General features: G+C 40.2%; 1 pseudogene; it reads right to left on the bottom strand.

The window, feature by feature from the left end:
- Nucleotides 1-1034: 1034 nt before the first annotated feature.
- On the bottom strand, nt 1035-5020 carry LOC106583931 (vitellogenin-like; annotated as a pseudogene).
- Nucleotides 5021-14944: the final 9924 nt, after the last annotated feature.

Below are 14944 nucleotides of genomic sequence, written 5' to 3'. Positions count from 1 at the left end.
TTCAATTGGAAGCAGCTGCTCCTAGTTACTTCTAATTGAAGGTCCTATTTAAGAGGGGTATTTTTCTATGGGATATTGTGGGTAGTTGTTCCTTGTTTGGTGTTTGTTGCACCTGACAGGACTGTTTCGTTTTGTTCTTTTTTGTATACGTATTTAGTTGTTTCTCCTTCTTCAAAATAAAAAGAAGATGAGTATACATATTCCCGCTGCGTTTTGGTCCAATCCTTACGAACCAAGGGCTCTCTATGGTCAGGGTGGGGGGGTGACTAGAGTCAATGGCGGCTCCGGTGCGGGTCGTAGCCCCCGCCCAGACCCCAGATCCGGCCATGGCGCCGGGCTGAACGCCGCGCCTGGACTGGGCATCGGCGTAGAGAAGGCTCCAGCCTTGGAGCGGTACTTGTGGAATAGGGCTATCTTGCCATAACATGGACTTGGTCTTTTACCAAATAGGGCTATCTTCATTATACCAACCGTACCTTGTCACAACACAACTGATTGGCTCAAACGCATTAAGGAAAGAAATTCCACAAATTAACTTTTAACAAGGCACACCTGTTAATTGACATGCATTCCAGATGACTACCTCATGGAGCTGGTTGAGAGAATACCAAGAGTGTGCAAAGCTGTCATCAAGGCAAAGGGTGGCTACTTTGAAGAATCTCAAATATAAAATATATTTTGATTTGTTTAACACTTTTTCGGTGATTCCAGATGTCTTATTTCATAGTTTTTATGTCTTTACTATTATTCTACAATGTAGAAAATAGTAAAAATAAAGAAAAACCCTTGAATGAGTAAGTGTGCCCAAACGTTTGACGGTATTGTATGCACCTTGGTGTAAACTCGGCCTGCAGCTGAATGTTTGTCTTTAAAAAATATATATATATAACCTTTATTTAACTAGGCAAGTCAGTTAAGAACAAATTCCTATTTACAATGACGGCCTACCCCGGCCAAACCCGGTGGACGCTGGGCCAATTGTGTGCCGCCCTATGGGACTCAAAATCACGGCCGGATGTAATGCAGCCAAGTCTTCATGAGCTGGGAGACATGGTGGCTTGGACTGTGAAAATGGGAATGGAGAAATATAGCCAATGTGACTATGAAACCCAAGATGAATTAAAACAACAACAGCATTACTGCTTCATTACATTCTTGTTGGTGAGCACATACCATTGACAGTTGCAATGGCTACGGCAGCAGTATAGAAGCTGAGCTCCATGGGCACACCAACATCGGTGGGGAAGATGCAACACACCTCGGCAGCCGGCATGGGCTTAGCATAATGAAAAGCAGCTCCAGACAGCAGTGCCCTCATGGACAACTGTTCCTCTGCCTGAACAGCAGGTCCAGTTGCAAGCTGTAGAGAAACAAACATTGGCCATCTACCTAGCTGTGATGACATAAGACCACTGTGAAAGTCAACTATGAAAGAAGTTTAAGAATTTCCAGCTTTCCTGATCATAAAGTAGTATAAAGGAGTATAATACATACACAAATTACCTGTTCGATGATGGCCTTGTCGATGTTGCCTAAGGCAATTTCCTGTCTAAAGAACTTCACGTACACGGAGGCCAAGGGCTCGGTTGAAGGCAGGGACCTCCAGTCAGACAGCTGTGGATAGATTAGTAGAGCAAAGCTGACTGATAAACTTCATCAACTTCATTTAAAAAACCTAATCATTGATTCTTTGGAGATACATTTGTGAGATTAAGTGATCTTTGGTACTTACATCCTTAATGACACGTTTCATCTTGGTGATCCTGTCAAGATTTTTTAGGAGCCTTGGGAATTTTCATAAGAGCCTCCTGGATTCCCTCAGTTCTCACTCCATTCTGAGAAAGATCGATAAAAGAGGGTTTTGGAACCTCTGAATTGTAATCATTTTAAATGGTTTTGAATAACAGTTTTTACCTTCAGAACGTCAGCAGCTGCTCCAGCAAAGTAGGTGAGGGCTTTAGCCACAATGGCTCTCGGAAAAACGGTGGCAGCATCATTGACGTAGAAAGCACTGGGAGCAGCACCCATCATCAGGGGAGCTTAAGAAAGAAAACAATCATTATGCCAACATATGAGAGAGAAACCATTAAGATTGTAGGAGTTCAGTTCATGAGGCCTTTACAATGATAATAATCCAGGTGGATGGCTTTGCTGAAACGGAAGCTCAGTCAAATGTTGGGCTTAGAATCTTGATTGCAACATTGTGGGCAGCAGCACTAAAATGGGAAAATACAATGCAATTAGATTCAAATGCAGATGCAAATCTAGATGACATGTATTGAGAAATTGAAGAGTGCTCTTACACTGAGGTAAAGTCAGGGGCGGTGCACTTGGTCATGGCCTTCATGAGAGAGTCGACAAAGCTAGCGACCTGCAGATTGACATCCTTTGCTACTGCATCAGCAAGAGTAGTTGCCAGACACATGGGAAGATTTGTTTCGAAAAGCACAAAGGTGGCAATCATACGGAGCTCTGGGTGAAGAGCCTTGTCCATGAAACTGCACAGCGACATCCTGGATCTAAAACACCGGATGATAAAGTGGATTGTTCAAATGTCATAAGATGTGATGGTGTTAACTGACAGAGAGGAGCAATACTCACCATTCTGGGCTCCTTCTTGGCAATGTTCCTCAGAGCCAAGATGGCATAACCCTGAATTCTCAGTGGCAGAGTAGCAGCAGCAGTTCCAAATCTGGGCAGGAGCTTCATGATGGGCTTAAGGCTAGCAGGATGGCCAGCATTGTCAATAACTTTCAGAAACATTGCGATTTCCTCAAAGTTACCCTTAGCGATAGCCTCAACAGAAAGATCATGACCCATGAAGAGTTTCATTCTCATCCAATAAATAACTGAATGTGATTATGAAAAACATATTTTACTTTCACAAAGTCAGCATGGCAGGTGGGATATGCAGCACAGTACTTGGAAATCATGGTACCATAACCAAGCATGGCGACGTCACGCATAAGTGGGTTTGCCTGAATCTTGTGGTTGAAAACCAGGGTCTGGTGGTGCAAAAACGATTGTTTTCAGTCATATTAACCAGGATTTAAAAAATGTAGTTTAAACCTAATCATAAGGTGTACCTACCTCAAAAAGCTTGATGGCCTCCACATCAGCTGTAACCATGTGCACAGTGGCCACCAGAGCTGGAGCAGCAACAGCAATAGTAATTTGACCACCCACTAACTTCTCCTTGATGAATTTCAGAGTAACTGGAGTTCCAATTGCAGGGATAGCATCCAGGATCCAGTATCTGAAAAAGTGGAAGGTTCACTTTAGTACTGTGCCTGTCTTTTTTGATGATATTTATTTCCCAAAGATTATTTGAGAAGTACCTGAAAGCTGGCTTGACCTTGAACTGATGCCAGATGGCCCGAATGGTTTCAAAGCTGGCCATACGCATGAGCTGGACAAGCTGAATAAACTTCAGTGGGGCATCGTCATGGACCTCAGCCACATTGTTTTCAACCAGATGGTTCAGAATCTCCATAATCTGACGAGAGAAGGAATTTATATTTTGAAAGGTTATCAGGAGCATATTTCAAGAAAACACTACTGACAATGTCCTGTAACTCAAGAGGAAGGTACTACTTGTCACTGTATCTGATAATGTGCGTTGCTGAGCCTAAGGAGCTGAATCAGTGTCTGGAGAATCTCAGTGGCAAACTCATGCTGAATGGATCCACGGTGAAGATATTCTGCTTTGAAGGGCTTAACTGGGATCTTCTCAATCTTAACAAAAGCCAAGGTTTGTCTGTAAATTTAAGCTCATTAATAATTTTAGATGCTGTATACCTTAAGATGTATTTTTACAAATCAGTCAACATACTTTGCTTCCATCTGGGCAGTGCCATTCATCTCATTAAAAGTGAGAACTGATGGAGCTCTGTAACAGTGGCTTCCAGGATCGTAGCACCAGTGGCATAGTAGTTGTAGATGGCAGCTCCCCTCAGGTTCTTTCCTCTCTGGGTAGATAAAACATATTGTTAGTAATATTGCCTAGGCTAGAATATCCGTTGTTTTGTGTTTGTCCACCAAAGCCAATAACAAGTTACATTTGCTCCTATCTGCTGGATCTCAACACACTACTCAGTGTAAGCCAGACCAAACTCTTCATGGTTCTCTCCTGGCAGTGATTCACATCCTTGGTCTTAGTCAAATGGATGACCTCTGCCTTGGCATCTTCACTGATCACATAGTGGGTCTTGCACACTCCCAGAGCTCCGGCATAGGTAATACAATGGAGAGTGAGAAGTACTGTATGTGTGAATATGAAAATATACAAGTCTTATCTCCTGCATCTCATAGACATTCTGTGTTTTCTTGATGCAGGATGTTCAGGATACCTCTATGGATATTCAGTACTGTTTCAGAGACACCAGTGGGGGCAAATACCTCACCCACAACACCATTGGCATACACAAACTTGATTGAGCTGAGCAGCCAGGGCTGTAGTGAGCTTTGCAGCTGGGATGGAAGGATCTTTGGGCCAAATGCCACTGTACTCAAATCTCTCGGTCCACGAGCTACAAGGATATATCAATATATTAGTCAATGTAATGGACAATGCATTTAGATATTTTGTTTGTAAACTTGATGTGTAGCCTAATACCTTAAGCATGTAGGTAGTTGGGGTAATTGCACTGATGAGAACTGATGACTTTTTCTCCTGCTCTGGCCAGACACTCTTCAGGCAGACCACCTAGGAGCAGTGCCTCATACTTGTACACAAATTCAGGGGCTGTAATGACAACCATTAAAAAAGTTGTTAGTTATATGTACATTTATTTTCAAACATTCGGTCTTGTACTTATAGTAAGTACAAATTCCTAATGTAGCATAACTTACCAAAGTTAAATTGTTGACTCGCTATGCGATGGAAAGAAAAATACATTATTCAATTTGCGTTGACTACATACTATTTCAAATTAATCAGAATGGCAAAGTTACATTTCTTTCAAAATAATATGATCTAAAAAGCAAGGGCTAGAGTCAGTGCAAGGACAACCACTCTCATGGCCGGTGGAATATTAGGAACAACAGTCCGAGACTTTTAAAACAAAACTTTTGCTGACCATGCCTGTTTCATAAGTATATCATTAACAAAAATGGACAGCATGGCCAAGTTGATTTGTTGTTATTTGGCTCGGATTGTAGAAGTTTGATTAGATGTCAATCTGCCTTTCAGATGTCACCCTGCCTTTCATGTTGAAAAGATCAATGTCCAACATACAAAAAATGTGTCGTTCACTTTTCCATTCAATCTTAATAAATTGTTGACAATAACTATTTTTATGTCCTCACTTATTTTCTTTTAATTGTTAGTTACAAAACTAACATAGGAGCCATTTTCAGAATATTAATTCAGAATTATGATTCTATCATTGTCAGAATGCTTACTCTTAACAGCATTACCCACATCTAAATGTATAACCTTACAAATGTATTTTCTTTATTCCTAATGATGTTATGTCAGGAACAATTCTCAAGCAAAACTACAGTGCCTTCAGAAAGTATTCACACCCCTTTAGTTTTTCTATGTTACAGCCTGAATTTAAAATTGATTAAATTGTGATTTTCTTTGGTCATTGGCCTACACCCAATACCCCATAATATCAAAGTGGAACTGTATATTTTTTTAAATGTATACAAATTAATAAAAAATGAAAAGCTGAAATGTCTTGTGTCAATAAGTATTCAACCCTTTTGTTATGGCAAGCCTAAATAAATTCATGAGTAAAAATATGCTTAACAAGTTGCATGGACTCACTAATTTGTGTGTTAAACATAATTTTTGAATGACTACCTCATCTCTGTATCCCACACATACAATTATCTGTAAGGTCCTTCAGTTGAGCGGTGAATTTCAAAAACAGATTCAACCACAAAGACTAGGGAGGTTTTCAATGCCTCGCTAAGAAGGGCACCTATTGGTAGATGGGTAAAAATAAAAAAAATATAGCAGACATTGAATATCCCTTTGAGCACGGTGAAGTTATTAATTTCACTTTGGATGGTGTATCAATATACTAAGTCACTACAAAGATACAGGTGTCCTTCCTAACTCAGTTGCCGGAGAGGAAGGAAACCACTCGGGGATTTCACCATGATGCCAATGGTGACTTTAAAACAGTTACAGAGTTTAATGGCTGTGATAGGAGAAAACTGAGAATGGATCAACAACATTGTAGTTATTCCACAATAGTAACCTAATTGATAGAGGAAGCCTGTAAAGAATAAAAATATTTGAAAACATCCACCCAGTTTGCAACAATGCACTAAAGTAATACTGCAAAAACTGTGACAAAGTGTTATGTTCGGGGCAAATCCAATACAACACATTACTGAGTACCACTCTCCATATTTTCAAGCATAGTAGTGGCTGTGTCATGTTATGGGTATACTTGTAATTGAACTGGGGAGTTTTTCAGGATAATAAAAAATAATGAAATGGAGCTAAGCACAGGTAAAATCCTAGAGGAAAACCTAGTTCAGTCTGCTTTCCGCTAGATGCTGGGGGAATAATTCACCATTCAGCAGGACAATAACCTAAAACAAGGACAAATCTACACTGGAGTTGTTACCAAGAAGACAGTGAATGTTCCTGAGTGGCCGAGTGAAGTTATATCTTTTTTTACATTTTCACATACAAACAACATTTTGTATGATCACTTTATAGTACAGACTATCGTTGAAGTATTTTTTCTTAATAATTCAACTTCAAATTGCAACATTTTGAGTAAACACCCACACTGTCTCCTCTCATGTGAATAAACAGGGTGTCTCAACCTGCCACTAATATGTCACTTTGTTCTGACCTGACCAACATTCAAACACATTTTTGTCAACTCATCCTTGTAATTTAAATGTATCCAAAGGTTTTCAATGGTCATATTGACTGCTCATTCTTGTAAAGGTCACATGAGGGACCAGTGTGGTTTGTTCTGTATTTTAATTGTGAATGTACAATTCCAATGGATTATATTATGTAAATTAGTTTGGTTCACATGTTCAATCACATGAATGGATTTCATCCAAAGTGGACAATATCATGCAAAATTATAAGAAACTCTAAAATAGCAATAATAGTTTGTATTAACAGTGAATACTCTTTGTATTGTAATAATAATCTAAATTAGGATACTTTGTAAGTATACTTTGTATATGGATCCATCATATAACAATATTATTAACATGTTATTTCTAAACAACATCACATTTTTGGCAAAATAATCACACATGCTAGGGATATTTCAAGATAAATAAATAGTCAAAATATAGCTTTTAACAAAAAACTTTAATGGAAATCCATAAACCCATACCAGATACAACTGAACCAAACTCAAGCAGTACATTGGTCAGCTTGTCAGAAACACTCAGTATGAGCTGATCACAGATTCCACCAAGTCTGGCATTTTCCCAGGGAAATGGACATGTTGTTCTCTTCTGACTGGACTCCCTTCAAAACACAACCAAAACCATTTTGACTGAACCACTGGCCCATACTAGTGTCTCCAGTAGGGGGAGGCATAACCCTAACTTAAGCTTCAGGTGTGAGAGACTGCCATGAGTTACTGAAATGCAAGGGAAGCTTCCTAGGTTTTTTAATGTCAATTCAATGTTAAGAGTTGTCCCTGAAGAAGTAGCAACTACAGTAGTATAGATGCCCTTCTCCAATGGAAGTCCAACTGAAGATAGGACAATCACCCTCGGCAGTGAGGGGGCGAAGAACTCAATCAGGCTTTCAACTTACTCATTAAAGTTGTAATAGTAGAATGCAAAAAGTCCAATTTCGAAATTTGGTAGTGCATCATCAGTTTTTCTCTTGTCATGTCAGTCATTGCAGACCTTAGAGCTCTTTAGAACTTGTCAGAAATGTCCATATCAACTAGCCCATGTCAGCTAACATTTTTTGTTTTGTTGTAATGTTTGAGTAACTCAGATTCATCACGTGAACACACATAAGACATGGTACAATTACAGGAAATTAGCTCTATCATTGGCAAAAAATATTCACTCCAGCTCTAATGGGCCCACCGGATAGTAGCATAGGCCTGCAATCATACTTACATAACATTTTTGACAAAGCTAAATGTGGAATTGTTTTAAGATGGTCATACCAAGGATCATTTAGATATTTGATTTTGGATTAAAAAATTACATATAAACAGTATCAGTCAAAAGTTTGGACACACCTAGTCATTCCAGGGTTTTTCTTTATATATTTTTTGTCGTTCCTCTTTGCTTATTTGAGCTGTTCTTACAATAATATGGACTGGGTCTTTTACCAAATAGGGCTATCTTCTGTATATCACCACTACCTTGTCACAACACAACTGATTGGCTCAAACGCATAAAGAAGGAAAGAAATTGTCACGCTTGTCGTAAGGAGAGGACCAAAACGCAGCAGGGACATGTATACTCATCTTCTTTATTGACGGGAAAAGAAGGAAAAAACCCAAACAAACACGTATACAAAAATGACAAAACGATGAACGACAAAATAACAGTCTTGAAGGCAACACAGCAATCCAAGAACAATCTCCCACAAACACTTAACCAAACACATACCCATATATAGGACTCTCAATCAGAGGCAACTAGAAAACACCTGCCTCCAATTGAGAGTCGAACCCCAATAAACTAGACATTGAAATACAAAAGACTAGAGACCACATAGAAATACAAACATAGAACATAACCCCAAAAACCCGGAACTAACTAAACCAACACCCTACTAAATAAATCATCACCCCAAACCACATAAACAAAATACCCTCTGCCACGTCCTGACCAAACTACAATAACAAATAACCCTTATACTGGTCAGGACGTGACAGAAATTCCACAAATTAACTTTTAACAAGGCACACCTGTTAATTGAAATGCATTCCAGGTGACTACCTCATGAAGCTGGTTGAGAGAATGCCAAGAGTGTCATCAAGGCAAAGGGTGGCTACTTTGAAAAATCTCAAATATATTTTGATTTGTTTAACACTTTTTTGGTTACCACATGATTCCATGTGTTATTTCGTAGTTTTGATGTCTTCACTGTTATTCTACAATGTAGAAAATAGTAAAAATAAAGAAAAACCTTGAATGAGTAGGTGTGTCCAAACTTTTGACTAGTTTGTGTCCAAACTTCTTCTATTTGCTTATTTCACTCACCTCGACATCATCGCTTTTCAAAGTGTAAGGATGTGAACAAATTCGTATCACCAGCCAACATAGATACAGCCTCTTCCACAGTGAAAAGTTGTGGCTTCATCGGCGGCGTCATTTTGAGTAATGAATTTTTAAATTATTTTTTAAGTCAAATGACAGCATACCCTGTTTCCAGTTTCTGGTTGATGACAACCGCCACATAAATATGACAACAAGTTGTTAGCAAGTTAATTTTGCGAAATTGACACAGATATTATTGTTCGAAAAACTTGAGCATTCGAGGCTGCTATAGTAATTTAAAGAAAGGCAGTTTGATGGCCGCTATTGGTCCTAAATGCCTAACAGTAAAAAGGCATGTCTATGATTTTAGATTAATCAGATAATTCATTTTGAGTTAATGAGTTTAATTGTTTGACAAAATTTAGCTCTGTGAATTAAACTATTGGTGTTACATGTACCCAGTGCAATGTTAGGTTCCCAAAATGATAGCAATCCAGAAGGACAATTGTATATATTGAAACAACAATAATTATTACATATAATACATTGAATAATGTAATTAATTGGAGGAATGTTTAAATGTGTTATCGGTGGTCTATCTTTTTAAAAATCTTTTGCCAGTTAAAATGCATATATCACATTGAGTGTTCCATTGAACCTTTTTATTTTCCAAACCAGGGAAAAGTTTGTAAATCACTGAGGTTAAGATGTTCTGAATCATGCCTGTTGTGGGGATTGTTATAACTGCCATTTCGAGCAGGGGTTGCATTGCTTAATATATACACTATATATACAAAAGTATGTGAACACTTTTAAATGAGTGTATTCGGCTATTTCAGCCACACTGTTGCTGACAGGTTTATACAATCGAGTACACAGCCATGCAATCTCCATAGACAAACATTGGCAGTTGAATGGCCTTACCAAAGAGCTCAGTGACTTTCAACGTGGCACAGTCATAGGATGCCACCTTTCTAACAAGTCAGTTTGTCAAATGTCTGTCGTGTTAGAGCTGCCCCGGTCAACTGTAAGTGCTTTTATTGTGAAGTGGAATCGTCTAGGAGCAACAACGGCTCAGCCACAAAGTGGTAAGCCACACAAGCTCACTCAACAGGAATGCCGAGTGCTGAAGAGCATAACACGTAAAAATCATCTGTCCTCGATTGCAGCACTCACTACCAAGTTCCAAACTGCCTCTGGAAGCAACGTCAGCACAAGAACTGTTCGTCAGGAGCTTCATGAAATGTGTACAAAAAGAAAATGCATGAAATGAAATGTATGCATTCACTACTGTAAGTCGCTGTAAGTCTCCTAAATGACTAAAATGTAAAAATGTAAAATGTGTTTCCACAGAAGCCTAAGATCACCATGCGTAATGCCAAGCATCGGCTAGAGTTCTATAAGCTCGCTGCCATTGGACTCTGGAGCAGTGGAAACGCGTTCTCTGCAGTGATGCAGTGATGCTTCACCATCTGGTAGTCCGACGGATGAATCCGGGTTTGACGAATGCCAGGAGAACGCTACCGGCCCAATGCATAGTGCCAACTGTAAAGATTGGTGGAGGAGGAATAACGGTCTAAGGCTGTTTTTCATGGTTCGGGCTTGGCCTCTTAGTTCCAGTGAAGGGAAATCTTAACGCTACAGCATACAATGTCATTCTAGATGATTCTGTGATTTCAACTTTGTGGCAACAGTTTGGGAAGGCCCTTTCTTGTGTTGGATTCTAGCTTGAAATATACAGTTCCTTCAGAAAGTATTCAGACCCATTGACTTTTTCCACATTTTGTTACATAACAGCCTTATTCTAAAATGGACAAAACAATTATAATCATCATATATCTACACACAATACCCCATAATGAAAAAGCAAAAACAGGTTAAGACATTTTTGCAAATGTATTAAAAATAAAAAACATACATCCTTTATTTACATAAGTATTCAGACCCAAAATTGAGCTCAGGTGCATCTTTTTTCCATTAATCATCCTTGAGATGTTTCTACAACTTGATTGGAGTCCACTTGTGGTAAATTCAAGTGATTGGACATGATTTTGAAAGGCACACACCTGTCCATATAAGGTCAGAGCAAAAACCAAGCCATGAAGTCGAAGGAATTGTCCGTAGAGCTCCGAAACAGGATTGTGTTGGGGCACAGATCTGGGGAAGGGTACCAAAACATTTCTGCAGCATTTAAGGGCCCCAAGAACACAGTGGCCTCCATCATTCTTAAATGGAAGAAGTTTGGAACCACCAAGGCTCTTCCTAGAGCTGGCCGCCCGGCAAAACTGAGCAAAAGGAGGAGAAGGGCCTTGGTCAGGGAGGTGACCAAGAACCCGATGGTCACTCTGACAGAGCTCTAGAGTTCTTCTGTGGAGATGGGAGAATCTTCCAGAAGGTCAACCATCTCTGCAGCATTACACCAATCAGGCCTTTATGGTAGAGTGGCCAGACAGAAGCCACTCCTCAGTAAAAGCCACTTGTCCGCTTGGAGTTTGCCAAAAGGCACGAAACAACTCTCAGACCATGATAAACAAGATTCCCTGGTCTGATGAAACCAAGATTGAACTCTTTGGCCTGAATGCCAAGCGTTACGTCTGGGGGAAACCTGGCACCATCCCTACGGTGAAGCATGGTGGTGGCAGCATCATGCTGTGGGGATGTTTTTCAGTGGCAGGGACTTCCAAGCCACTCAAGCCACTCTAACGCAAGAGTGGCTTCTGGAAAAGTCTCCAAATGTCCTTGAATGGCCCAGCCAGCGTTCGGACTTGAACATCTCTGGAGAGCCCTGAAAATAGCTGTGCAGAAATGCTCTCCATCCAACCTGACAGAGCTTGAGAGGATTTGCAGAGAGGAATGGGAAAAACTCCTCAAATACAGGTGTGCCAAGCTTGTAGCGTCATACCTAAGAAGACTAGAGGCTGTAATCGCTGCCAAAGGTGATTCAACAAAGTACTGAGTAAAGGGTCTGAATGCTTATGTAAATGTGATATTTCAGTTTTAAATACTTAATTTTTAGCAAAAAAGGTCATTATGAGCTATTGTGTGTAGACTGATGAGGGGGGGGGGGACAATTTAATACATTTAAGAATAAGGCTGTAACGTAAAAGAATGTGGAAAAAGTCAAGGTGTCTGAATACTTTCCGAATGCAACATATCTATTCATGTTGCCATACCAGAACTTATTGATTATGTTAGAATGTATATGTTGGGGTCAATGGAGGGTGGATAGAACTACGTGTATGGAAAGTTACTGAGTGAAACAAGGGGGAGCGCAGAAAGTTAACATTCTGTCAAAACATGTTATTGTTAAATATCATGGATCCTAAGGAGGGAGGCAAAGGGCAACAGTCTGCTTAAAGTCACTGATAAGGTAGGATAGTCGCTGATTTGGGAGGAGTGAGGAATTCGGTCCGAGGTCAGGTCAGATGATGAGAGAAGAAACAGTCCTATTTTACACACATATACTTCCAAGCACACAAAGGTTCTAGCGTCAGGCAGGGCCATGACTGCACCAGTGAGAGGAACCAATTAAGTTTCAGCATAACAATGCCCCCTTGCACACAGCGAGGTTCGTACAGAAATGGTTTGTCGAGATCGGTGTGGAAGAACTTGACTGGCCTGCACAGAACCCTGACCTCATCCCCATCAAACACCTTTGAGATGAATTGTAACGCTGACTGCGAGCCAGGCCTAATCGCCCACAATCAGTGCCCGACCTCACTAATGCTCTTGAGGGTAAATGGAAGCAAGTCCCCGCAGCAATGTTCCAACATCTAGTGGAAAGCCTTCCCAGAAGAGTGGAGGCTGTTATAGCACCAAAGGGGGACCAACTCCATATTAATGCCCATGATTTTGGAATGAGATGTTCAACTAGCAGTTGTCCACATACTTTTGGTCATCAAATCAAATGTATTTATAAAGCCTTTCTTACATCAGCTGATGTCACAAAGTGCTGTACAGAAACCCAGCCTAAAACCCCAAACAGCAAACAATGCAGGTGTAGAAGCACAGTGGCTAGGAAAAACTCCCTAGAAAGGCCAGAACCTAGGAAGAAACCTAGAGAGGAACCAGGCTATGAAGGGTGGCCAGTCCTCTTCTGGCTGTGCCGGGTGGAGATTATAACAGAACATGGCCAAGATGTTCAAATGTTCATAGATGACCAGCAGGGTCAAATAATAATAATCACAGTGGTTGTCGAGGGTGCAACAGGTCAGCACCTCAGGAGTAAATGTCAGTTGGATTTTCATAGCCGATCATTCAGAATATCTCTACCGCTCCTGCTGTCTCTAGAGAGTTGAAAACAGCAGGTCTGGGACAGGTAGCACGTCCGGTGAACAGGTCAGGGTTCCATAGCCGCAGGCAGAACAGTTGAAACTGGAGCAGCAGCACGGCCTGGTGCACGGTGGAAAGCAAGGAGTCATCAGGCCATGTAGTCCTGAGGCATGGTCCTAGGGCTCAGGTCCTCCGAGAGAGAGAAAGAGAGAATTGTTTTATTTTTTTATTTCACCTTTATTTAACCAGGTAGGCTAGTTGAGAACAAGTTCTCATTTGTAACTGCGACCTGACCAAGATAAAGCATAGCAATTCGACACATACAACAACACCGAGTTACACATGGAATAAACAAAACACAGTCAATAATTCAGTAGAACAAAAGAAAACAAAAAGTCTATATACAGTGAGTGCAAATTAGGTAAGTTAAGGCAATATATAGGCCATGGTGGCGAAGTAATTACAATATAGCAATTAAACACTGGAATGGTAGATGTGCAGAAGATGAATGTGCAAGTAGGGATACTGAGGTGCAAAGGAGCAAGATAAATAAATACAGTATGGGGATGAGGTAGGTAGGTAGATAGCCCATCTGTAAACAGCCCATCTATGTACAGGTGCAGTGATCTGTGAAAGAGAAAGAGAGAAAAAGAGAGAAAGTGAGAGAGAATTAGAGAGCATACTTAAATTCAGACAGGACACCGGATAAGACAGGAGAAATACTCCAGATATAACAGACTGACCCTAGCCCACCGACACATAAACTAGTGCAGCATAAATACTGGAGACTGAGACAGGAGGGGTCGGGAGACACTATGGCCCTATCCGACGATACCCCCGGACGGGGCCAAACAGGCAGGATATAACCAGGATATATCATGTAGTGTATTTGGTTGAGACGTTGATCAATAAGATTTCAACCTATATTCACCCACTCAAAAAGACAGACAAAAGTTAGCTGAATTTCCAATGTGTATCACTATGCTTTCAACCGTCTAAAAGCACAACCAAATTCCAATGAAAAAACTATGTCAGATTATTGGTTTAGTTGTACTCAAATGTCTATCACTGCATTTTCAACCATTTAAAAGCACAGTAGAGTTCAACTGGGAATACAATGTAAGATATTTTGTTTATTTATAAAACAGATCATGTGTTACTTATCACTTATCATCTAATAGTAGAACCAAATGACCTGGATTGCAGTTGAAAGTGCATGGTGTAAGTGATCAATGCCCTTCGAGATTCTGCGCAGATTATCACAGCAATTGTGAAGATCCCAACAGACCTGCGACTACCTACGCATGCTATCTTGAACATGCACGTTTTATGTGATTACATAAGAAGACCTTTATAGTTTCAGTGACCTCAATGTGGCCATAGATGCGTTACTCATTTTATGGATGAATATTACATTAGTTTGTTAGATTTAGAACTTTAGGCTATTTGCTGCGCTACAAAAGTAACATTGAATTGTGTTTGGATGACAACGCAACTAAATATT

Source organism: Salmo salar, chromosome 23, assembly GCF_965601325.2.
Source record: "Salmo salar chromosome 23, fSalSal1, whole genome shotgun sequence".
In the NCBI taxonomy this organism is placed as follows: Eukaryota; Metazoa; Chordata; class Actinopteri; order Salmoniformes; family Salmonidae; genus Salmo; species Salmo salar.
The sequence above is the reverse complement of the archived record's forward strand: the minus strand, read 5'-3'. Positions and strand labels throughout refer to the sequence as shown.